The sequence below is a fragment of the Stegostoma tigrinum genome, chromosome 20 (assembly GCF_030684315.1).
Source record: "Stegostoma tigrinum isolate sSteTig4 chromosome 20, sSteTig4.hap1, whole genome shotgun sequence".
NCBI lineage: Eukaryota > Metazoa > Chordata > Chondrichthyes > Orectolobiformes > Stegostomatidae > Stegostoma > Stegostoma tigrinum.
In genome coordinates this window covers 16,971,106-16,996,448 of record NC_081373.1, presented here as the reverse complement: position 1 = coordinate 16,996,448, position 25,343 = coordinate 16,971,106, and the positions used below count along the sequence as shown (strand labels likewise).

At 42.1% G+C, this 25,343-nt stretch overlaps 1 protein-coding gene across 1 annotated transcript in view; it reads right to left on the bottom strand.

The window, feature by feature from the left end:
* sh3pxd2aa (SH3 and PX domains 2Aa) overlaps positions 1 to 25,343 on the bottom strand; it is a 293,361-nt gene that overhangs the window by 222,796 nt on the left and 45,222 nt on the right. The window lies entirely within an intron of this gene.

The following is a 25,343-nucleotide window of genomic DNA, read 5'->3' as shown; positions in this document are numbered from 1 at the left end:
TGCAGAGATGTCCTGGAGCTGAGATGACTGACCTCCATCAATCACAACCATCTTCCTCTGTGTCGGCTATGACTCTAATCATCGAAGAGTTTGGCCCTGGATTCCCACTGATTCCAGTTTTGCCAGGGTCCTTTGAAACCAGACTTGGTTGAATGCAGTCTTGATGTCAAGGACTGTCACTCTCACCTTACCTCTGAATTTCAGCTCTTTTGTCTATGTTTAAACCAAGGCTATAATGAGGTCAGGAGCTGTGTAGGCCTGGCAGAGCCCAAATTGGGTGTCACTGAGCAGGTTATTACTGAGCAGGTGTAGCTTGATAGCACTTGATCACTCCATCCATCGCTTTACTGATGGAGTCTAGGCTGATGGGTCAGTAATTGGCCAGGTTGGATTTGTCCTGCTTTTTATATACACAACATACTTGGGCAATTTCCACATAGTCCATTAGATATCAGTATCGTAACAGTACTGGATCAGCCTGGCTTGGAGCGTGACAAGTGCTGTTGTACAAGTCTTTAGTACTATTGCCAAAATATCATCAGGACCCATAGACTTTGCTGTATTCAAAGTCTCCAAGTGTTTCTTGATATTACATGGAGTGAATCGAATTGGCTGAAGACTGGTATCTGGAATGGCAGGAACCACTGGAAGCAGCCAAAATGGATCATCCACTCAGCACTTCTGGCTGAAGATTGCTGCAAAAACTTAAGCCTTATTTTTTGCACTTATGTGCTGGGGTTTTCCATCATAGAGGATGGGAATATTTGTGGAGCCTGCCTCTCCACGGAGTTGTTTCATCATCCACCACCATTCACAAGTGGTTGTGGCAGGACTGCAGAGCTGTGGAATCGCTTAGCTCTATCATTTGTTGCTTATGTCGTCTGGCGGCTTCACCAGGTTGATATCTCATCTTCAGGTATGCATGCTGCTGCTCCTGGAATGCCCTCCTGCACTCTCCATCAAACCAGCATTTATCCCCTCACTCGATGGTAAGGTTGATTGGGGATATACCGGGCTATGTGCTGGAGCACAATTCTGCTGCTGATGATGACACACAGCCCCTCATGGATACCCAGACTTTAGGTGCTAGATCTGTTCAAAATCTGTGCCATTTAACACAGCGGTATTGCCCAAGATGGAGGTTATTCTCAATGTGAAGCGGGACTTTGTCTCCATAAGGTCTGTGCGGTGGTCTCTGACTGATACCATGATGGAAAGATGTATCTTCAGCTGGCAGATTGTTAAGGATGAGGTTGAGTAGATTTGTTCCCTCTTGTTGATTCCCTCACCATGCCTGCAGACCCAGTCTAGCAGCTATGTGCTTTAAGATCTGACTAGCTCGATCAGTCTTGGTGGTGGACATTGTATTCCCCCGACTAGAGTACATTGTGTGCCCTTACCATCGTCAGTGCTTCCTCCAAGCGTTGTTCAACCATTGTTGAACCAATCCTTCAGCTGAGTAACGATGTGGTAATCAGCAGCAAGTTTCTTTGCCCATGTTTAACCTGAAGTCATGAGACTTTGTGGGGTCCAGAGTCAATGTTGAGGACTCCCAGGGCACTTCTGTCCTGACTGTATATCGCTGTGTCACCAACTCTGATGGGTCCGTCCTGCTGGTGGGACAGGACATATCCAGGGACGGTGATGGCGGTGTCTGAGACATTGTAAGGTATGATTCTGTAAGGGTGGTATGTCAGGTTGTTGCTTAACTAGGCTGAGAGATACATCTCGGGGCTAGTGCCAAAATTTGGAGATCTAAGTAAGCAGGCCTTTGCAGGGTTGATAGGGATTATTTCTGCCGTTTTATTTTCCAGTGTCTAGGTCAATGTGGTACAGTCTACTTGTTATTTTAGATGAACAAGTGCAGAACAAAGCATTTTTGAAAAGATATGACTTTTACCTTCATTTATTGAACAGAGAGCAAGACCAAAGTTTATTGACCATCTGTAATTGGCCTGGAGAAAGTGGCAGTGGCCTTTGCAGTTTAAATGGTCAAGTACATCAACACGGCTGTTAAGTATGTTCCAAGGTTTTGACCCAATGATATATTTACAAGTCAAGGTGATGTGCGATTTGAAGGAAAATTTAGCTCCCATATATCTCCTGCCCTTATATATCTGCACTGCAGCCTGTAGATGTTACACACTGCTGTCACTGAGTACTGGTGATGGAGTAAGTGATTCTTTAAAGTGACAGTCACCCTCAACACACCTCTGGAGTTCAGTGCTGTCATCCATATTTTAAGCAAGACTCTACTGCTGTCTACCATTCATGCATGTCCTACTTTCTGTGCATATAACATACCATGTCTACTTTGTGAGGTGCCAGTATTGCATGTGTGCTAGAACACCTTAATTACAAGTACAGCTAGATCTATGGCTGTATTCTGGTGAGGCCAGACTTTGCTGTACCCATATGTTCAGCACTTCTTGGCTTCACATGTTGAGTGAATAGAATTAGCTAACACCTTACATCCATGATGGTGAGGATCTTAAGGGAAGGTTGAATTGGACAAGCATCCTGGCACAGTTAGCTGAAGATTGCTGCAAATATTTCAGGCTTTTGCTTTTTTTTGCTCACATGCTGGGCTTTACCATCGTTGAGGATGGGCATGTTTATGGAGGCTCCTCCTCCTGTTAATATTCTGATCATCCATCACTATCAAGGGCTGGATCTGGCACATTCACAGAGCTCTGAACTGATCTATTGGCCACACTTAGCTCTGACTACAATATACTGATCCTGTTATTTATTATACATTGCTATAATATCTCAGCTAATGTTATTAATGGATAAGTCAGTTCCCAGAATGAAATCTGGCTTCATAGATCATATGCTTGTTTTGGTTTTAACAAGGTGGTCTTTCACTGAAACACAAGCATGTAATGCTAGAGATTTGGTTTTAACAGTAAAATAGAAGCTTATTACACAAAAAGAAATGGACATAAAACAAAATAAAAATGTGCTATTTACATATAATGCAAGTTTAAATAGTTCAAAACACACAGTAAAATACAATCCCATTAATCCCAATCACTGTCCGTTACAGTACTCACCAGTGAGAATTCTCTTCGGCTTCACATCTATTACACTCAAATTTAACTGACTTCAATGCCCGATCTTGAGAATCCAACAGTCTCTTCCTGGAGACTTCATTCAAACAAGCTTAGGATTTCTCAGTCAAAATTGGCAAATAGCTTCGTCAGGGTTTTAACCAAAACTTTCTGGTCTAGAACTTTCAAATAAAATTCCTTACACTGAGGTAACCTCATGTACAACACCAAACTACCTTGCTTTCTCAAAAACAACTGTTTAAAGCATCCATCTTCAGCCACAACTTCTGTTAATCCCCAAACCGAAACTGAAAAGCTCTCTTTTACCTTTCCTTCATTTTTTTTTAAAAAAGGAGTTTCCTCTAAGTGCCAAAAAAAATTCCAGAACATGCTATTCTGTAAGTCTACGTTGTTTGTTTTGTTTGCTCATAAATTCCTCCAATGTAAACAAATTCCCGTTACTCCCCAGAATGACTCTCTCTAATACTGTTTTTAAAAAATACAAGAATACCTACAAGTTAATAATCAAGTCCCTTCAAACGCAAAAATACACACACATAACTAGTTCAAACTTCAAAAATCTAGAATAAATAATACCAACATACATATAAATCACATACCTAATCCTGCACTGGCATTTCATGTAACAGTTAGCTTTGTGCCTAGTGCTGCTCTTAGCATTATAAACCTTTATGATCAAGAGTTGTGTGTCTGGCTTGGTACAGCGAGGGAGATGCCTGACCTTGAGTTTACATTACCTGAACACGTTGGTTTAATTCTACAGAGGTGAGGTCCCTGCATATAAATATATGTAGCTTCTAGTAAACATAGATGAGTCATAGTGCAAACCTGACTAGGAATCTTAATCTGGTTATTTGATTATTCTTAGCAACAAGGGATATTTTGACAAGTGTTTTCCAAACACAGAATCATATATCAAGTTAAACACTATGGGGTATGTGAGTATTTTATGGAGCCTATAGAGTGTTAAATGTGGAGTACGGGATCACTTAATTAGATTGAATACAAAAAACTCTTGCTTTCCTCATGCTAGCTTCAGATGAAGACATAAAGCCAGCAGGTTTGCAACATGTTGATCACTACGTTGACCCTTGACAGGTTAATATATGTAATAAATTTTCATCCCATAAATACTCATTAAATGTAAATCCATTTTCAATAAAGTCCTACCTCAAAATTAATTCAGTGGCACTTAGGATTCTTGTAGTACCTGGTTCACACTAGTTTATAAGTATTGTTCAGCTATCAATTTTAAACTGTGTGTTATCAACAGCAGCAGAACTATACACCAGCACGTTCTGCAACCTCATGGCCCAGTATAACCCCACTCAACCATTATCAAAGTCCAAAGAGAATCAAGAATACTGAATGTAGCAACTGAGAAAATGTTAGAACCTATTTTTATGGATCTAATAACAAGGCATTTCGAAAATCCAGTGATTAAGCATTCAGCATGGTTTTATGGAAGATCGTTCATAATCATGATTTGGACCAATCATTCTATCATTTTCATTTTGACCTGAAACATTATTGTTGTTTCTCCAAAGATGCTGCCTGATCTCCTGAGTATTTCTAGTATTCTTTGCTAGTCTTTCAGATTTCTGGCATTCACAGCACATATTTTATATATGTATGTATATATTCTATCCCTGAATTAAGGCAAAGCTGCTCTCAAGTGAGTAACATGGAATTGCTGCCCATGCAACATAGTCATTTCATACAGCCTGTGTCAGAGATATTTCACTCCCTTTCCACAACTGTAGTTCTTACATTTCACTAGCTTTTATCTCCATCTGAAGACAGTAAACAAACATACTTTCATCTATTCTCTGGAAAAAGTAATTATGCAGTTTTAAAGTACTTCTTGAAATGTTCCACACCGACCCAACGTGGATGTTTTTCCAGTAGAAGTCCAAGTAGAAGTATTGTTCACCACAACTTGTAACAACAAAAGCCCTGAATGTGTAGACTAATCACACATTCTCCAATCACAGAAAATAGATAATTACTAATAGAGAAAAATGACTAAAACACCTGCCAGTGCTTAAAAGCTAAATATGCAACATAAAGAATTAAGTGACTCACCACATTGTATTGCCACTTAGAAATAAACTGAAAACCACATACCTAAAGGTTGTCAGCTTGGCTTTGCTGGTAGCAGTGCATCCTTGGTTCGGAATGTTGTTTGGCCCCTCTTGTGGCACAATGGTAGTGTCCCTACCCCTGAACCAGGCAGCCCAGGTTCAAGTCCAATATGGTCCAGAGGCATGAGATAACATCTCTGAACAGTCACTGCATTCCATGTAATTTATGAGTTATAAAAATTTTCACAACACTCCATGGGCTTCACATTTTTTTGCCAATAATTTCAAACTCAGGTTATCTTCAAGCTGATGCGTTTGGGGGAAGTCAAACAAGGCAAAGAGTATTCACCAATTTATTGTGTATCCAAGAAGTGTGAAAGAAATGAGGGATCTCCGAGTAAATGTCCACTGATCCAGCTCCAAGGTGGCTAACAGAGGAACTGTTTCATTTATTTGGCAAGGTACAGACAATAAGAACAGTGAGGTATGCCGGAATTATATTAACCCATTAGTAAGGTCACAACTTGAGCACTGTGTATAGTTCTCGTCACTTCTTTATGGAAAAGGATATAATTACACTAAAGAGATTTGCAAGGGTGCTATCAGAATTAGAAAACTGGAGTTGTTCTCCTTGGAACAGAGGAAGCCCGAGAGGAGATTTGATTGAAGCGTACAAGGTTGTGAGAAAGCTGGATTGATAGGAAGGGCAAATTTACCTTAACAAAAATGTCAGTGACTAATGGGCATAGATTCAAAGTAATTGATAGATGGATTAGAGAAGACATGAGGATTTTTTTTAAACCCAGATGGTGGTAGGGGTTTGAAATTCAGTGCCTCAAAGAGTAGGAAGGGCAGAAATTCTTAACCATTTACAAAGTGTCTGGATTTGTAATTATAACCCGCAGAGCTATGGACCAAATGCTGGAAAACAGGATTATGCTGGCTAGCTGGTTGGTCTAGACATGACAGGCCTGGTGATCTCTTTCAGTGCCTTTACTACTATATGATTCTATGTCATTAAAACATTATGGTTTTTTTTTAAAGCTGAAACTGTAATATTTTTGAAAATTTACTGGAACAACTTATAAATGTTTCCACTTTGTAGTTTTGGCAATGCTTTCCTGTTAGCTGGAATCTTCCTATTGATAAAAAACAGAGCTCAGCATTTCACCAGGAAACGGAGGTAATGCAGTGTTCCGGCCACTCATCTCATTTGCATGGCTCCTAATTAAATTCTCCCCACTTCTTCCCACTTCATTTCCTGAGGTGATATTGACTCTCAAATCCATTAACGTTTCAATTCAGCAAAGCTTGTCTGGCACTTCCTACATTAACGTTTCTTTCCTCCTGCCATACTCTGGTAAGTCAAAGTTGAGAAATTATCAGAAATAAAGATTCCACAAACCAGGCTATTTTAACAGAACAAATGAGTGTTGTGAGTATTATATGTGAACATATAAATTAGGAGTAGAGATATTCCAGTCAGGCACCGAGCCTGTGCCCCCATTCAACAAGATCGTGAATTGACTGGTTGTGTTTTGAATTGCAAAGTCCCCCTAACTTCAATAACCTTCGATTTCATCACTATCAAGAATCAATCTACCTCTGTCTTAAGAATATTCAATTACTCCATCTTCACTACCTTCTGATTCGGAGGACTCCAAAGTCACAAAGCATTCAGGCAAAAAAGAAATCTCCACATTTCTGCCCCAAATAGGCAACATTTAACCTGTAAATAGTGTCCCCCTACTTCTGAATTCACCCAGAAGAAACATTTTCTCAATGTCCATCACAATTGTAGCTATTGTAACAAGGTCAGGCAGCTGGACCTCATAGAATGAGTTCCCTGATCCAATCAAGGAGGCCTACTTGACATAAAAACATTGAGTGTCAGAAATACTGACAATCTCGTACCTGACTCTTATGAAGCAGAGCTATCAAGAACTGTTCATGTACAAATAAAGGGTATCTTTTGAGGGTTTAACAGCCTCTGTAGAGTTATTTCAGTGGTGACAAGAGTAAAGTGCAATCTTGAAGAAACTCACTCACAACACTCATCTTTGAGTTGGGGCAAGTGCTTTCTTACATCTTGTTTTTGTTTGGGCATCTTGACGTGTTCAGATCCTGCCATCTTGGACTTGTTCAGTATGTGGAAAGAATGATTTTGTTTCTGGGCAAATGACATTTTGGCAGATGAAAAAAAAAATCATTCTCGTGATAGCTTGTGGAAGCTGCAGCTTTTTCGGTCATTGAGGAACCAAATACAAAAACCTTCAAGAATTTACTGACATAGTTAAAGACTATTACATTCCCAAGCCTTCTCTAGTTCTGAGGCACTATCAGTTTTACTTGAGAACGAGGGGAATCCATATCAGGGCTTTTGACTAGGTTAAGATGACTGGCAGAAACCTGTAAATTTGGATTAACTGTTAATGAGATGCTTAGGGGCCATCTGGTATATGGAACTATAGACGCAACTATGCAAAAACACATGCTAGCTAAAGCTCAGCTGGACTTCAAACAGGTACCACGGCTGGCTTCATCACTGGAAAATGGAGCAAGTGGAGAATTAGAATTACAAGGTATACTGATGGAGGTGAACACCCTCACCATTCCAACAGTTTAGGGAACACCACTCAGTTGGTATCGAAGTGAGTTCATATCACTGAAAAACTACCTACATCTGATTTGGAACATTTAAAAAATTGAACTCTCTGACTTGGATGTTGCTAAGCAATGGTCATCCAGTTCTTATGAAAGTCAATACCTTTGCTGCCACATCAGTGATCACACAGCCACCTTTTAAAAATCAAAGTTACTCCGGAGTTCAGCCCTGAGCAAGGCCTCAGCTTGGCTGAGGACATATACCAGGGAACCTTTACAGATTAAGAGTACAAGTTTATTTCCAATCTCTTACAAAAAGTGGCTGGTTCACTTTATCAGGATTGTAGTAAAAGAGTTGGGCCCAAGCTCAACAGGGCAAAATTTTCAAAATGCAAGCATCAGGACCAAGTGGAGATCTTAAGCCTCATGCCACAGCCTGCATTCATCAGCAACAGTACAATCTTCTTGAAGGCAAGAAGATTGCTAATCTTAATTGGCCACTCCCAAACTTGCTTCACAGTAATAGCATACAGAAATCTCCTGATACTACCATCTTTCTGGAGGATGCAGCCACTTGGACCATCTAAGGAGGGGTATCCTCTGGCGGTTTGTTTGAACAGTAATCATGGATTCTCTTGGCTGAGTCTCTTCTTTGAAATACAGACCCTCTGAACCCAATGGCCTCCCAAACTGCCTCAGAGAAGCAGTCTCTGCGGTATTGGCCACCTCTGTACATGCCATAGCCTCCTCGATTGGTTGCAACTGCTGACCTTGTAGGAAAAAAGGGCTTAATTTGGGCTGCAATTATCTGACTTGACTGCCCACCTCCAGGGCGCAGGAATGTTTACAATATACATTAAAGATTTAATGCCTTCATCTATAAGTAATATTAGCAAATTTGCTGGTGACACAAAGCTGGGCAGCAGTGTGAAATGTAAGGAGGATGTCATGAGAATACAGGGTGACTTGGATAGGCTAGGTGAGTGGACAGATGCACGGCAGATGCAGTTTAATGTGGATAAATATGTGGTTATCCACTTTGGTGGCAAGAACAGGAAGGCAGATTACTATCTAAACGGAGTCAAGTTAGGTAAAGGGGAAATACAACGAGATCTAGATGTTCTTGTACATTAGTCAATGAAAGCAAGCATGCAGGTACAGCAGGCAGTGAAGAAAGCTAATGGCATGGTGGCTTTCATAACAAGAGGAATCGAGTTTAGGAGCAAAGAGGTCCTTCTGCAGCTGTACAGAGCCCTGGAGAGACTGCACCTGGAGGACTGTATGCAGTTTTGGTCTCCAAATTTGAGGAAGGACATTCTTGCTATTGAGGGAGTGCAGCGTAGGTTCACGAGGTCAATTCCCAGAATGGCGGGACTATCATATGTTGAAAGATTGGAGCGACTGGGTTTGTATACGCTTGAGTTTAGAAGGATGAGAGGGGATCTGATTGAGGCGTATAAGACTAAGGGATTGGACACTCTGGAGGCAGGAAGCATGTTTCCGTTGATGGGGGAGTCCAGAACCAGAGGACAGAGGACACAGTTTAAAAATAAGGAGTAGGCCATTTAGAACAGAGTTGAGGAGAAACTTCTTCACCCAGAGAGTGGTGGATATATGGAATGCTCTGCCCCAGAAGGCAGTGGAGGCCAAGTCTCTGGATACTTTCAAGAGAGAGATTCTTAGAGCTCTTAAAGATAGTGGAATCAAGGGTTATGGGGATACGGCAGGAACAGGATACTGACTGTGGATGATCAGCCATGATCATAATGAATCGTGGTGCTGGCTCGAAGGGCCAAATGGCCTATTCCTGCACCTATTGTCTATTGTCATATATTGAATGCAATCCAGGTCCCTGGCCACCCATGGAAATCTTCCCAAACAGAGCAAATGCATCAGACAGCCAACCAACTTGGCTTTCCTTTATTTTCCTCAGCTCTTCAGCATAATCCTGGAAAAATTCAAATCAGCTGTGTGCAATGTCAGCCCCACTGAAAAGAACTGAACTCTGAATATGTTTCACAGATCATCACAAGGTGGGCTTGTTTAATGCTTCGTTATTTTGAGCAGTCTGGAAAAAAAAAGCTCAACAATTCATAAAGGAAGCATTCATTCAGGTTTCAAGAGCAACAAGGAATCCTTTATATCAACAAACAAGACTTAAACATTTACTAAGATCTTTATATACTGCCTTCTAATTTAGCAAAATAGATCTTTTCTTCACTTCCTTACGCATTTTAAAATTAAAGTTATTAATGTAACTGCATGGTATAAACACAAGAAATTATAGGAATCATTTTAAACTCCTAGTCTTTTTAAATAGCAAATTAGAAGACTACGTAAAAACCAAGCCTAATGTGAATGAACTGGAAGCCGTAGCAACGAATGTGCACAATTAACTCCACAAAGGCAAACTCCGCACAGTTAGTGTTTTATTGTACCCGATCAGTGGAAATACAGCAGCCAGTAACATTCACCTAGATGAATAAACTACAAGCACAATTACACTGAGTTACCCTCAGAGTTGAATAAACTGAGCACAGAAGCCAGACAGGGTGGAAGTGGCAACATTACTGGGTTAGAAACATACAAAATAGGCAAATGTAGGACATTCAGCCCTTCAAACCTACACCACCATTCAATACGATCAAGGCTGATCATTCATCACTGCACCCCATTCCTTCCCCCTGTCAATACCTTTTGATTCCTTTAGCCACAAGGGCCATGTCCAGCTCCCTATTGAATATCTAATGAACTGGGCCCAAAAGCTTCCTGTGAAAGAGAATTCCACAGGTTTACAACTCCGAGTGAAGAAATTCTTCCTCATCTCAGTCCTGAATGGCTTACTCCTTATTCCCAGACTATGATCCCTCTTTCTGGACTTCCCAAACACTGGGAACATTTTTACCACTTCTAGTCTGTCCAATCCCACCAGGATTTTATATGTTTCTATGAGATCCCCCAACTTTCATACTTCTAAATTCCACTGAATACAAGCCCCGTCGATCTAGTCTTTCCTCCTAAATGATTCTCAGATGGCAGGACCGAGTCTGGTGAGTCTTAGCTAGACTCCCTCAATAGCAAGAAAGTCCTTCTCTGGAGGCCAAAACTGCACACAATGCTCAAGGTGTGGCTTCGCCTAGGCCCTGTATAAGCGCTGCAAGATATCCTTACTCAGATACTCAAATCTTCTTGTTGTGAAGACCAGCATGCCATTAGGTTTCCTCACTACCTGCTGCACCTGCATGCCAGACTTCAGCAACCGTTCCACCATGACACCAGGTCTCGTTGCACCTCACCTTCTTCTAAACTGACACCATTCAGATGATAATCTGCCTTCCTGCTTTTGTGATCAAAGTGGATAACCTATTTACCCACATTATATTGCATTTGCCCAGTATTTGCCCGCTCAGCCAGTCTGCCCAAGTCAACCTGCAGCCTCTTAGCATCCTCCTCAAAGGACTCACTGCCTTAGCTTAGTGTCATCTGCAAAGTTGGAGACAGGGCACTCAATTTCTTCATCCAAATCATTAATGTAAATTGGGAATGGCTGAGGTCATGGCACTGAACCCTGCAGCACTCCACTTGTCACTGACTGCACTCTGAAAAGGACCCTATTCCCACTCTCTGCTTCCTGTCTGCCAACCAGTTCTCTATCCATGTCAACACATTACCTCCGATGCCGTGAGCTTTAAATTTCCTTACTAATCTCCTCTGTGGAACCCTTGTTAAAACCCTTCTGAAAAGTCCAGTTACACAACATTTACTGATTCACCATTGTCTACTCTGCTGGTCATACCCTCAAAAAAAAACTCCAGAAGATTTGTCAAGATTTCCAATTAGTGAATCCATGCTGACGAGGACCAATTCTGTCATCTTTAATGATTTTTGGTGGGGATAATGCTGGAGTCAATGCCAAGCTAACGGGTCTACAATTCTCATTTTCCCTCTCCTTCCTTCTTTAAGAAAAAAAGGAGTGGAGTTACATTAGCTACCCTTCAGTTCATTAGAACTCTTCCAGACTCTCCAGAATGCTGGAAAATGATCACCAACGCCTCGGTTCTTTCTCGGGTCACTTCCTTAAGTACTCTGGAGATGCGGAGCATCAGATCCAGGAGACTTATTGGGTTTTAATCTGATCAATTTTCACTGTACCATTTCCTGACTAATAAAGGATTTTCTTCAGTTCCTCTTTCATGCTTTGCCCTCTGTCCCCTAGCACTTCCTGAAGGTTATTTGTGCCCTCCAAAGTGAAGGCAGATTGAAAGTATTTGTTCAGCAAGTCTGCCATCTCTGTTATCCATTATGAATTCACCTGATTCTAACTGCATAGGACCTACATTTGTCTTCACCAGTCTTCTTCTCTTGACATATCTGTAAGCATTTGCAGTCAGTTTTTATGTTTTCTGCAAGCTTACTTTCATATTCTATTTTCTCTTTCCAAATTCAACCCTTTGTCCTCCTCCACTGAATTTTAAATTTCTCCTGGTCAGATCACAGAATCCCTACAGTATGGAAACAGGCCCTTCAACCCAACAAAGTCCACACACCGAACTTCAGAGCATCTCACCCAGACCCATACCCTAATTTACATGTCCCTGACCATTACTGGCAATTTAGTACGGTCAATCACCTAGCCTGCACATCTTTGGGAGGAAACCGGAGCACCTGGAGAAAAAAAAACCACGCAGGCGATGGGAGAATGTGCAGACTTCACACAAACTGTCACCCGAGGGTAGTAGTGAACCCAGGTCCCTGATGCTGAGGGGGCAGCAGTGCTAACCACTGAGCCACTGTGCCATCCTCGGGTTTGCTGCTTTCTCTGGCCAATTTATATGCCTCCTCTTTGAATTTAACATTGTTCCTGATTTCCCTTGTTAGCCATGGTGAAGCCACGTTCCCTGATTAATCTTGTAAGTACTGAGAAATGCTGCCGCTGCCTGGACCTTTAGCTATTTACATTCAAAGCTCTAGAATTTCCTCCAAACTTTTTGTCCTTCAAGACACTCCTCATAATTTAACTCTATGGCAAGATTTTGATCATCTGACCTAATACTTCCTTTTGTGGGATGGCATCATACTTTCTTTTGTACGCTTCTCTGAAGCACTTTGTGGCACTTCACTCCATCAAAGATGCTTTACAATTACAAGTTGTTGTTGTAGTAACCTAGGGCCTCGTTAATTCTCTGGGGAAACTATTTAAATTCCTCTATTGCAGCTAGTGAAAATTCAATAAGTTGATAAATCTGAAATCAAGAGCTCTGCGACAACAAAACAATGCGAAAAACACAACTGGTTCTCTGATGTGTTTTAGGAAAGGAAACCTGCCTGGTCTGTTCTACATGCAATTTTGTATCCATGCAATATACTTTCCTCTTATCCAACTTCTACCAAGAGCAACTGCATATTGTATTCACATCAACTCTGCAAGTGTCCTCCTTGCTAACATCTGTGCTCTTGTGCACAAACAGGAAGTACCGTCAGATAGACAAGTAAAGCCTGAGGTTGTCATGCTCAATGAATAACACCAAAAAGCCATATTCCATCATCATCATCATTACTGGTGCTCTAATCCACCACCAAGATAAATTCACCAGAGAATGAGAGAGAAGCAAGCGAAGACCATATGGTCATTATGCCTGCTCAACCTTTCAATGAGGAAGAATGGGCTAGGTTTGGTACTTTCCACCCACTCTCCACATTCCTTGATTCCCTGCCATCAACGACTTGCCTAGAATTAGACAATGGTGTATCTATGAACCTCTGAGGCAGATAATTCCACATGACGGTTCATAGCTTTATATAAAAGGACTTTATTTTAAAGTGGAGAGAAGGTTGATTTTACATAATCAGATTTTCACACAGTGACGATTTTTGCAGTACAGAAGTAATTTTGAACATCAAATTCAAAATATTTTTATGAAAAGGCACGTAAATTCAATTAAACAACCAACAAGCTACCTTGTTTTAATTTAGGATGCGGGCGTCACTGGTTGTGCCAGATTTCATTGTCTGTCCTTATTTGGCTTGAAGGTGATGATTAGTTGTGTTCTTGTATCACTGAAGTCCTTGGGGTCTACATATGTAGAACAGTGCTGTAAGGGAGTTCCATGTCAATCTGCTGAAGTAGTCTCTCAATAGCATGGGATATGCTCACAATTTTTTTTTCCCTGAATGACATGCTTTACATTCAGCTGTGTGCCAATTCATTTGCTTTGTTATTCTATCAGATGTAATGAAAAAATACCCTGACATCCTTTCAAATTTCAGATAGCTTGGGCAAATATTAACAGCTGTGCTCTTGACACCCCCGCTTATTTCCCCAGTACTTTTCCTGGTTCCATGGCAAGTTTCTCTTCCTCATTCAAACCATTTTAGTTGAAATTTCCTTTGTTCCCTCCATTCCTCTCTCCCTCTTATTTTCTCTACTACTCTTCTGGAAATTCTCTCTTCCCTCTCCTGCTTCTCTCGTTCTCTCCAAAAATGCACTCTTTGGAATTTTACCTTTAGCCTCTTCTTTTCCAACTATATTTTTGCTAAAGCTACTTAGTTTTCACTTCATCGTTTACCTTTGGCCCCTTCAATTTAATTTTGAGATTGCTGCTCACTAACATTTATTCACTTCAAATAATTTCAAACAAAGGCTAACTTCTCCAATTGCCAAGCCATGCTTTTCAATTCATCAATGAACAATCTCTTAATAAAAAATTGTCCCAGGCGATTTTGTTCTGTTCCCGTAAGACAAAAGTCTTGAAAGTACGGAATTGATCAAATTCATGAGAAATCAGGAGCAGCACTCTAAATTAGGTCTAGTGATTAATTTAGTTCTCACTTCAATGATTTTTAGTGTTAGATTTCAATTCTGAATGATGCTCCAAATATTTGTTACAACCAAGTCAAAGGGGGTGAACGGATTCCTGTCTTCAGTTTATTCTGGACTTCCTTTTAGCAGGGTTAACTTATTTATTATACCAAATTATATACATTAAAGTATATTTATTAAGCAAACAATGTGACCTCCCTTTTAAATTCAAATCTGTATCCTTAAGTTAAAAACAGTTTGTTTCATTTTTAAAACAAACATTTTAAAAGATACAGAAATTAAGAGGAGGTCTAAAATACACAATTATACGCAACCAACCGGTGATGCAAAAAAAAAACAAACACAAATACTGCAGAGTATCGGATTTTACAACTTGTCCAAGTAACAAGGCAGGAAAGAAAATTCATTTACAAATTGCCCAGAGGCTTCCTGCAGCTGAAGGGCTATTTTCTGTACAGTGGCAGTTGGTGCAGGAGTTTCTTTCTGAAAAAGTCACCCTATAGCTGGGGTAGTTTTTTTTTGTTTTCTTGGAGACAAGAAACTTGATTCAAAGTTCTCCTTCAAGTTCTCTCAACTTGCAATAATAAATACTACAGTAGAATCTTCAACAGTTCAGCTTTGAGGAAAGGGATTTCGAAAGAGAGGGGAGAGCTCTTTCCTGTCTAACTTATGGCAGTCTTCTCGATCTATTACGACAAAATCTGTAGCTCTCTTGTATGTAAAGCTCGGTCACATTATGTCATCCTTGAGGCATTGGCTCTCCTCACAATGCAACACTTCAGCTACTGTCAGCTAATGCCTTTTGCTTTGAAAAGTGTTTTTTCAAAAATTCCACTTCATGTATGTCCAGCTTGTCACAATTCATTGGAGTAGCGTGCTGGAAATCAAGCCTGACTGTTTCCAGAGATGTCACAAAAGTTAAAGTATTTTAAAGAAAATACACAAAATCCCCACATTGTGATTTTCAGACTTAGGTTGACAGATACCACAAACCAGGTTTCTGCACTTGAGGGGAATTACTATTTATTCCACATCATTAGATTCTAGCTGCAGGTAAAATAACTAAACTAAATTATGCAAACTCTCCAAATCAAAACTCTAAACTCCTTATAAACTCCTCAATTTTGGCTGTAGTAGGCCTGCTGGCTTTTCTTTTGGTCTGACAATGTCTTCTCTTGATCTTGTTCACAGCCCAAGCTGTACAGCTAGCTACCCGGCAGCAAAGCACATGCTGCTAGCAGGCAGCAGACCTTTGTCAATGATAACTAGTCTACAAACAAAGCCTCACTTGGAAATGCTTACATTCCAGCTTCACTTGAAACAAATTTTCAGACCCAGTTCATTTGCATATTCAAGCAAGCGAGGGTAGAAATTTCAGGGGGCACTAGCTGTGAATTTTCAGGCTTCTCTAGACTTGGGGGAGTTGCTGGAAGATTGGAAATTGGCAAACATTACAATGTGGTTTAAAGAAAGGTTGTAAGGATAATGTCACAATTACAGACCAGACAGTTTAACATCAGTGGTGTGGAAGCTTCTAGAATAAAGTACTCAGGATTGAATTAGTAGTCATATGAGTAAGGGGGTGTTGTTTAGAAATCTATGCTCACTCTTCCTAAAAGGGGAAAGTCTTATTTAACTAACTTGCTGAGCTTTTAGAAGACGTGACACAAAGAATGGATGAGGCTTATGCTATTGATGTGGTATACATGGATTTTCAGAACGCCTTTGATACAGTGCCACAGAACAGCGAGAGGCAAGTTTTAGGTCACAAAATAAAAGGAATAGCAGCAATGTGGATATAAAATTGGCCAAGTGAGAGGAAACAGTACCGTCAATAAATTTTTTTTCCAAGCTGGAGGATCAGTTTTAGTGGCATTGCCAGGGTTATGTATTCAGACCTTCACTTTTCCTCATACGTAATTATCTGGATCTTGGTGTGCAAACGAGACAAAAAAAACTCGGAAAAATTGTAAATCGCAAGGAGGGTAATGCAGAACTCCAAATGGATATCAATTGGTGGAATGGGCAGATAGATATCAGAGGGCATTCAATGTCGATAACTATGTCTTTGTTCCTACATTCTGTCAAAGTTTCTGAAAAAGCTCAGCAAGTCTGTTCTAGGGAAGGGTCACCTGAGCCAAAACGTTAACTCTTTCTTTCTTCACAGATGCTTCCAGACCTGCTGGGCTTTTCCAGTAACTTTGTTTTTGTTCCTGATTCACAGTATCCACAGTTCTTTTGGTTTTTAAATGGCAGAATGTATTGTGGTAGGAACAACACTGAAAGACAATAAAACAGGTGGCACAATTCTAAAATTAGATGCTGGTATAGAGGAGCGTGGCATCTACTGAATTGAAGGGGGCACGACAGGTAGAGAAAGCAGTTAGCAAAGAATACAAATGTCCTCAGCTTTACTAACAGGGGCACAGAGTACAACAGCAATGAGAAAATGCTGAGTTATACAAGATACTTGTTAGACATCAGCAGGAAGCATTGTGTACACTCATGAGCACCATATTACAAGAAAGACGTGAATGCTTTAGAAACGGTACAGAAGTGATTTACAAGAATGGTTCCACGAATCTTAGGAGACAAAGCTGAAGAATTTGGGACTGTTCACTTTAGACAGAAAGGAGGCAGACAGGAGATTTGATAGAAGTTTTCAAAATCATGTGCTGGTTGCATAGAATAGATTGTCAGAAGCTGTCTCCATTGTTAAAGAGCAAGAACAAGAGGGTCTAGATTTAAAGCAATGTTCAAAAGAAGCAAGGGTGATATGAGAAACAACTTCTTCACTCAATGGAGTAGTTAAGAGTATGTAAGTGTACTCCCTGGAAATGTGGTGGAGGCAGGTTCAATTAAGTCATTTAAGCAGGCACGATGATTATTTGGATAGAAATATGTATGAAGTCGTACGGAGGGAACTGTACCCTGGACAGCACAGTAGTTAGCACTGCTGCCTCACAGTGCCACGGACCCGGGTTCGATTCCACTCTCGGGCGACTGTCTGTGTGGAGTTTGCACAATTCTCCCAGTATCTGTTTGCTGCCAGTGCTCCGGTTTCCTCCCACAGTCCAAAGATGTGCAGGCTAAGTGGATTAGCCATGCTAAATTACCCATAAACGTTCAGGGATGTGTAGATTAGGTGGTTGAGAGGAGGACGGGTCTGGCTGGGATGCCCTGGGGTTTGGTGTGGACTGGTTAGGCTGATGGGATTCTATGATTCTACATATTTGTGGTGCATGGACATCACTGGCTAGCCAAAATTTATTACAGATCCCTTTAAGATGGTGGTAAATTACATTTCTTGAACTACCATACTGCACATGCTCGAAGTAGACCACAATGCCATTGGAGACAGAATTCCAGGATTTTGACCCAACGGCAGTGAAGGAACATCCATATAATTCCATGACATGACAATGAACAACTTGAAGGGTCAATTGCAATTGGTAGCGTTCCCATTTAACTGCTGCTCTTGTCCTTCTAAATGGTCGTGCATTTGGAAGGTGCTTTGTAAGGGTTGGCAAATTTCTGCAGTGCATCTTGTAAATGGTACACACTGAGTATTAGTGGAGCAAGTGGATGTAATGCCAATCTACAAGGCTGCTTTTGTCCTAGATGATGTCAAGCTTTGAGTGTTAGAGGTGCATTCCCAGACAAGTGGGAAGCATTCCATCACACTCATGACATCAATCTTGCAGATGGTGGATAAGCTTTGGGGAGTCAAGTGTTGAGTTATTTGCTGCAATATTCCTTGCTTCTGACCCACTCTTATAGCCATATAAATTCAGCGAGTCCAAATCGGTTTCTATCAATGGTAACCTCCAGGATGTTGATAATGGGATTTTCGGTGATGATAACGCCATTGAATATCAAGGCAGTTAGATGGTATCTTATTAGAAACAATCTTGCGTGGCATTTTTGTGGCATGAACATTACTTACCAATTTTCAGCCCAAGCCTGGACACTGCCCAGGTCTTTTTGCATTTGGAAATGGACTACTTCAATATATGAGCAGTCCAAAACCATCTTCCTATATACCAAGTATGACTCTAATCAAACAGCTTTAGCCCAAATCCCGTAGATTCCAGTTTTGCAAGGGGTCTTTGATGCCACACTCGGTCAAATGCAGCCTTGATGTCAAGGGATGTCACTCTTACCTCACCTCTAGTATTCAGCTTTTATGTTGATGTTTGAATCAAGGTTGTAATAAAGGTCAGGAGCTGAGCAGGCCTAGTGGAAAACAAACTGGGCATGAGTGAGTAGGTTGTTGCTTAAAAACACTGTTGATGACACTGCATCATTTAACTGATGATGATCAAGAGTAGACTGATAGGTGATATGTGGCCAGATTGGATTTGTCCTATTTTTTGCTCACAGGACATATCTGGGCAATTTTCCACATTGTCAGGTAGATGCCAGTGTTGTAACTCTATTGGAACAGCTTGACTGGGGGTGCAGCAAGTTCTGGAGGACAAGTCTCTAGTATTACTTCTGAAACATGGTCAGCGTCCATAGTCTTTGCAGCATTCAGTGTTTCCAACACAGTGCCCTGATGTCACGTGGAGTACATCAAATTGGCTGATGACTAGCATCTGTGATGCTGGGGACCTCGAGGAGGCAGAGATAGATCATCCACTCAACACTTTTGGCTAATGGCTGTAGTGAATACTTCAGCCTTATCTTTTGCACTAATGTGCTGGATTCTTCCGTTATGGAGGACGGAGATATTTGATTATCTCCTCCTCCAGTGAGTTGTTTAATTGTCCACTATAATTCATGGCTGGACATGGCAAGACTGCAGAGTTTAGATCTGCTCATTGATTATGGGATCATTTAGCTTCCTCTGTTACTTGCTGCTTTGGCATACAAGTAGTTTTTGTAGCTTCACCAGGTCGACATCTCATTTTTAAGGATTCCTGATGCTACTCCTGACATGCCCTCCTCACTCTCCATTTTATCAAGGATGATCCCTTGGTTTGCTGATGATGGCCGAGTGGGTGGTATGCCAGACCGTGAGGTTTCAGACTGTATTGGAATACGATTCTGCTGCTGTTGATGGCCACAGAATCTCAGATGCCCAGTTCTGAGTTGCTCGCTGTGTTTAAGATCTGTCTCATTTGATGCAGTGATTGTGCCACACAATACAACACAGGGATTCTCAATGGGAAGGCTGGATTTTGTTTCCAAAAGGAGTGTGCAGTAGTCACTCTTATCGACATCTGCAGCAGGCAAATTTGTGATGGGGAGGTCAAGTATGTTTTTCCCCTCTTCCTTCCCTGACCCAGTCTAGCAGCTATGCTCTAAAGGACATGACCAGGGCAGGTGCCAAGCCACTCCTAGTGGCAGACATTGACATCCCCCATGTAGAGTGCATTCTGCAACCTTTCCACCCTCAGTGCCTCCTCCAATGTTTGTTCAACATGGAGGAATACTGATTCATCAACTGAGGAAGGATAGAACGTGGTAATCAGCAAGAGGTTTCCTTACTTTGGCCTGATGCCATGAGACTTCATGGAGTCCACAGTGGCTCAGTGCTTAGCTCTGCAGCCTCACAGCACCAGGGACCCGGAGTCGATTCCAGCCTCGGGCGACTGTCTGTGTGGAGTCTGAACATCCTCCCTGTGTCTGCGTGGGTTTCCTCCCGGTGTTCCAGTTTCCTCCCACAGTCCAAAGATGTGCAGGCTAGGTGGATTGGCCATGCTAAATTGCCCGTAGTGTTCAGGGGTGTGTGGGTTAATAGGGGGATGGGTCTGGGTGGGATGCTTCAAGCGGCAGTGTGGACTTGTTGGGTCAAAAGAGCCTATTTCCACACTGCAGGGAATCTAATCTAATCAATGTTGAGGGTTGCCAGGGCAACTCCCTTCCAACTGCATACTACCATGCTGAGTCTGTCTTGTCATTAGACCAGGACATACTGAGGGACAGTGATTTCTGGTCCATAGTCATACTCTCAGAATCAGACCTCACAGACAATGTCAGATTGTTGCTTGACTAGTCTGAGAGACAGCTCTGCAAATTTTGGCACCAGCCACCAGATGTTAGTAAGGAGGGCTCTGCAGGGTTAACATGGCTGTTTAGCCATTGTTGTTTCCGGTGCCTTGGTCGATGTCAGGTGGCCCACCCAGTTTCATTTATTTGTTACAACTTCATAGAAATTGCTATTACTGAGTGGCTTTTTAGGCTACTTCAGGGGATAATTAAGAGTCAACTACATTGCTGTGGGGCTGCAGTCACATGTATGCCAGACCAGGTTTGACAAGTTTCCTTCGTTGAAGCACGTTGGTGAACCAGATGGGTTTTTCTAATAACTGCCTAAATCATCATTAGGCAGTCATGGTCATTTTTAGACTCTTAAATCCAGATATTTATTGAACTCAATCTGGCATGGTAGAATTCAAATCTGGATCCCCAAAACATTAACTGAGTTTCTGGATTAATAATGTAGCAATAATATCACTAGGCCAATGCTTCTCTGCTTGTTTGAAGAGCTGATGCAGGCACTCCTTCTGCACCGTAATAATTTTGGCATTTCTGTGAATTGCTGGAACCCACAACTGCACGGTTCACAATACGTATGAAATTCCTTACTTTCAAGGCATGCAGGCATTCCTTTCAGATCCATGGGCTTCTCTCATTTCAGTCCACAGTTTTAAAAAAGCATAAAAATAAAACAAACTTTACAAGATTACAGCATTATAAATTAATATTTTGGACATCTTTAATTTGTGAACAAGAGACTCCAACCCCAGCATAATGCTTTATGCAAAGTTTGTACTTTCACACTTCAATCTTGTGTATGCCTCAGAATGCTCTTATATGCACTCAACTACAACCAGGTATTATAACCTAGACAGACAGACTGGGTGCATTCCAGCAGTTTATTCAGCTGCTATCTTTCACACTCAAATGTCAACAGTACAAAATACACTGCAAAGATGTAATACCTTCTTTACTGGAGATCTCCATGGGACTCCACAGATTCAGTACACTAAGTCAAGCCAAAGAACCCTGCACTATGTTCAAATGCTCCGAAGGTTGCTGTAGGGGTGTCAAATAGCTAGCTTTACCTGTTACTTGATTGTTGGGGAGTAATTCGAAGACGTTTTGATATATATTTAAACACTTTTCTGATCAAAACATGGCCACCTTAGGACTATTTGCGAATATGTATAATACACAGCAAGCAATGCTTTGAATGGGGTAGCCATCATGCTACAAGAGAATTCTGACATGCCCTTTTTCAGTGCCAGAGCAGCTCACACATGGCTCCTAGAAGCTACATATATTCATATACAGGAACCAGTTCTCTGCTGGAAAAAAAAGCCCTTTTGGAATTAGCAAAGATTTGGGAGCAGATAGCACCTTGGCATATTTTGTATGACCTTCAACAGCTGGTCTCTCTTCCTACAATAATTTCATTAAATTAGATAGAGGGAGTGGGGTAGGGGGAAATAGGAAAGTAAGGGGCAACAGCCCGAATTCACAAGAAGGTCTGAATGAAGCAATGGAAACCATAAATGTTTACCAAGATTTAACTATTCATACAAACCTCAAATTAAAGGAAGCTGGACTTTGAAGACGAAATTGGTTGCTGGAATTTCTGCACAACCCTTCATTTTGGCCACACAGAAATAAAATACGGCAATGCACAAAGGAAAAGCATATAAAGGATTTAATTGATTATTCCTTTCTAAAGTCACTTATCACAAGTTTCAGTCAGTCAACCATACCACTCAAACTCAAGCCAACAGCCTTTATTGCAAGGACACCTTTTCACTAAATAATGCACAAACCCACGCATTCAAAATCAGAGATAAGATAACCAAGTGTGAAGCTGGATGAACACAGCAGGCCAAGCAGCATCTCAGGAGCACAAAAGCTGATGTTTCGGGCCGAGACCCTTCTTCAGAGAGGGGGATGGGGAGAGGGTTCTGGAATAAATAGGGAGAGAGGGGGAGGCGGACCGAAGATGGAGGGAAAAGAAGATAGGTGGAGAGGAGAGTATAGGTGGGGAGGTAGGGAGGGGATAGGTCAGTCCAGGGAGGACAGGTGGACAGGTCAAGGAGGCGGGATGAGGTTAGGAGGTGGGAAATGGAGGTGCGGCTTGAGGTGGGAGGAGAGGATAGGTGAGAGGAAGAACAGGGTAGGGAGGTGGGGACATGCTGGACTGGTTTTAGAATGCAGTGGGGGAAGGGGAGATTTTGAAGCTGGTGAAGTCCACTTTGATACCATTGGGCTGCAGGGTTCCCAAGCAGAATATGAATTGCAGTTCCTGCAACGTTAGTGTGGCATCACTGTGGCACCGCAGGAGGCCCATGATGGACATGTCGTCTAAGGAATGGGAGGGAGAGTTAAAATGGTTTGTGACTGGGAGGTGCAGTTGTTTATTGTGAACCGAGCGGAGGTGTTCTGCAAAGCAGTCCCCAAGCCTCCGCTTGGTTTCCCCAATGTAGAGGTAGCCACACCAGGTACAGTGGATACAGTATACCACATTGGCAGATGTGCAGGTGAACATCTGCTTAATATGGAAAGTCATCTTGGGGCCTGGGATGGCGGTGAGGGAGGAGGTGTGGGGGTAAGTGTAGCACTTCCTGCTGTTGCAGGGGAAGGCGCCAGGTGTGGTGGGGTTGGAGGGGTGTGTGGAGCGGACAAGGGAGTCACGGAGAAAGTGGTCTCTCCAGAAGGCAGACAAGGGTGGGGGTGGAAAAATGTCTTGGGTGGTGGGGTCAGATTGTAGATGGCGGAAGTGTCGGAGGATGATGCGTTTTGTCCGGAGGTTGGTGGGGTGGTATGTGAGGATGAGGGGGATCCTGTTAGGGCGGTTGTTGTGAGGTTGGGTGTGAGGGATGTGTTGCAGGAAATACAGGAGATGCGGTCAAGGGCGTTCTCGACCACTGCGGGGGGGGGTTGCGGTCCTTGAAGAACGTGGACACCTGGGATGTGTGGGAGTGGAATGCCTCATCCTGGGAGCAGATGCAGCAGAGGCAAAGGAATTGGGAATAGGGGATGGCATTTTTGCAGGAGGGTGGGTGGGAGGAGGTGTATTCTAGGTAGCTTTGGGAGTCAGTGGGCTTGAAATGGACATCAGTTTCTAGCTGGTTATCTGAGATGGAGACAGAAAGGTCCAGGAAGGTGAGGGATGTGTTGGAGATGGCCCAGGTGAACTTGAGGTTGGAGTGGAAGGTGTTGGTGAATTGGATGAGCTGTTCAAGCTTCTCTTGGGAGCAAGAGGCGGCGCCAATGCAGTCAATGTAACAGAGGAAGAGGTGGGGTTTGGGGCCAGTGTAGGTGCGGAAGAGGGACTGTTCCACGTAACCTACAAAGATGCAGGCATAGCTTGGGCCCATGCAGATACCCATGGCCACCCCCTTTGTCTGTAGGAAGTGGGAGGAAGCGAAAGAGAATTTGTTGAGGGTGAGGACAAGTTCGGCTAGGCAGATGAGGGTTTCGGTAGAGGGTGACTGGTCAGCCCTGCGGGACAGGAAGAAGCGGAGGGCCTTGAGGCCATCTGCATCAGGAATACAGGTGTATAGGGGCTGGACGTCCATGGTGAAAATGAGGTGTTGGGGGCCAGGAAATTGGAAGTTCTGGAGGTGGAGGAGGGCGTGGGTGGTGTCACGGACGTAGGTGGGGAGTTCCTGGACCAAGGGGGAGAAAATGGAGTCCAGATAAGCGGAGATGAGTTCGGTGGGGCAGGGGCAGGCTGAGACAATAGGTCGACCAGGGCAAGCGGGTTTGTGGGTTTTAGGAAGGAGATAGAAACGGGCCGTGTGGGGTTGGGGAACAATAAAGTCTTTTCAGCACTAATTTGTGATATCTTGTCAGTATAGTCTTATCCCAGAAAGCAAAGATAATCCCCTACTTATTTTTTCTCTTTCATTTATTACCTTACATCATATCTGATTTTCACTGTCTCACTCCCTTATCCCTTGTTCTTTCTACCTACTTGACAGGAAAACAGATTATTGAGACTACAACTCAAGTTGTCTTTTTGGTTTTATGCTATCCTCTTACCACCATCCAGGCAACTCCTTCCAAGTCCTGAACACAGGTCGTCCCCAGATTTCTTTCCCAGTTCCCATCAATCACTCCGAGGTGATCTGATCCACAAGACTGATCTTACGCTCCTTAAGTTCCAATATTCTTCTAAGGCCCATTGTACCTGACATTGTAAATGGCCCCTATCTCTCCATTTTAAATTCATCATAGCCCTTTATTCAAAAGGAAAATAAAATCTACGCTTGATCTCCTTATCCTTACGAGCAGCTATTCCACTTTCAACTTTACTTTTCTTTCCTAAAAGTCTTGAGCTTGTTGTTGCTGCTCAAATTGTGCCCATTTTGCTAACATTCCCAAGTTAGACTTTGTTCTTTGCCACAACATTGAAAATAGCCATAACCAAAATCAGAAATTACATTTTTTTTCTACACTATACTGTGTATCATTCCTCATTCTCTGAAGCTTTTAATACAAAACAAGCAAATCCCTCCAAATCTCTCATTACCCAGCTCAGAAAGGTCTCCCTCACTTGGTTTCAGTCCTACTCATCCTATTGTGGCCACAGAATCTCCAGCACTTTCTTTTTAATTCTATCTCCTTCAATGTTATCTCTAAAGGTCTGCCATTACCCCGCTATCTGTGCTAAATTTGGACAATGACATACACAGCCATTGGCTCAACTTTCTCATATGAACAGTTGTAAATGAACAGCTCCACCACTCAAGGGGTTATGAATCATGTCCTTTCAACTCATTC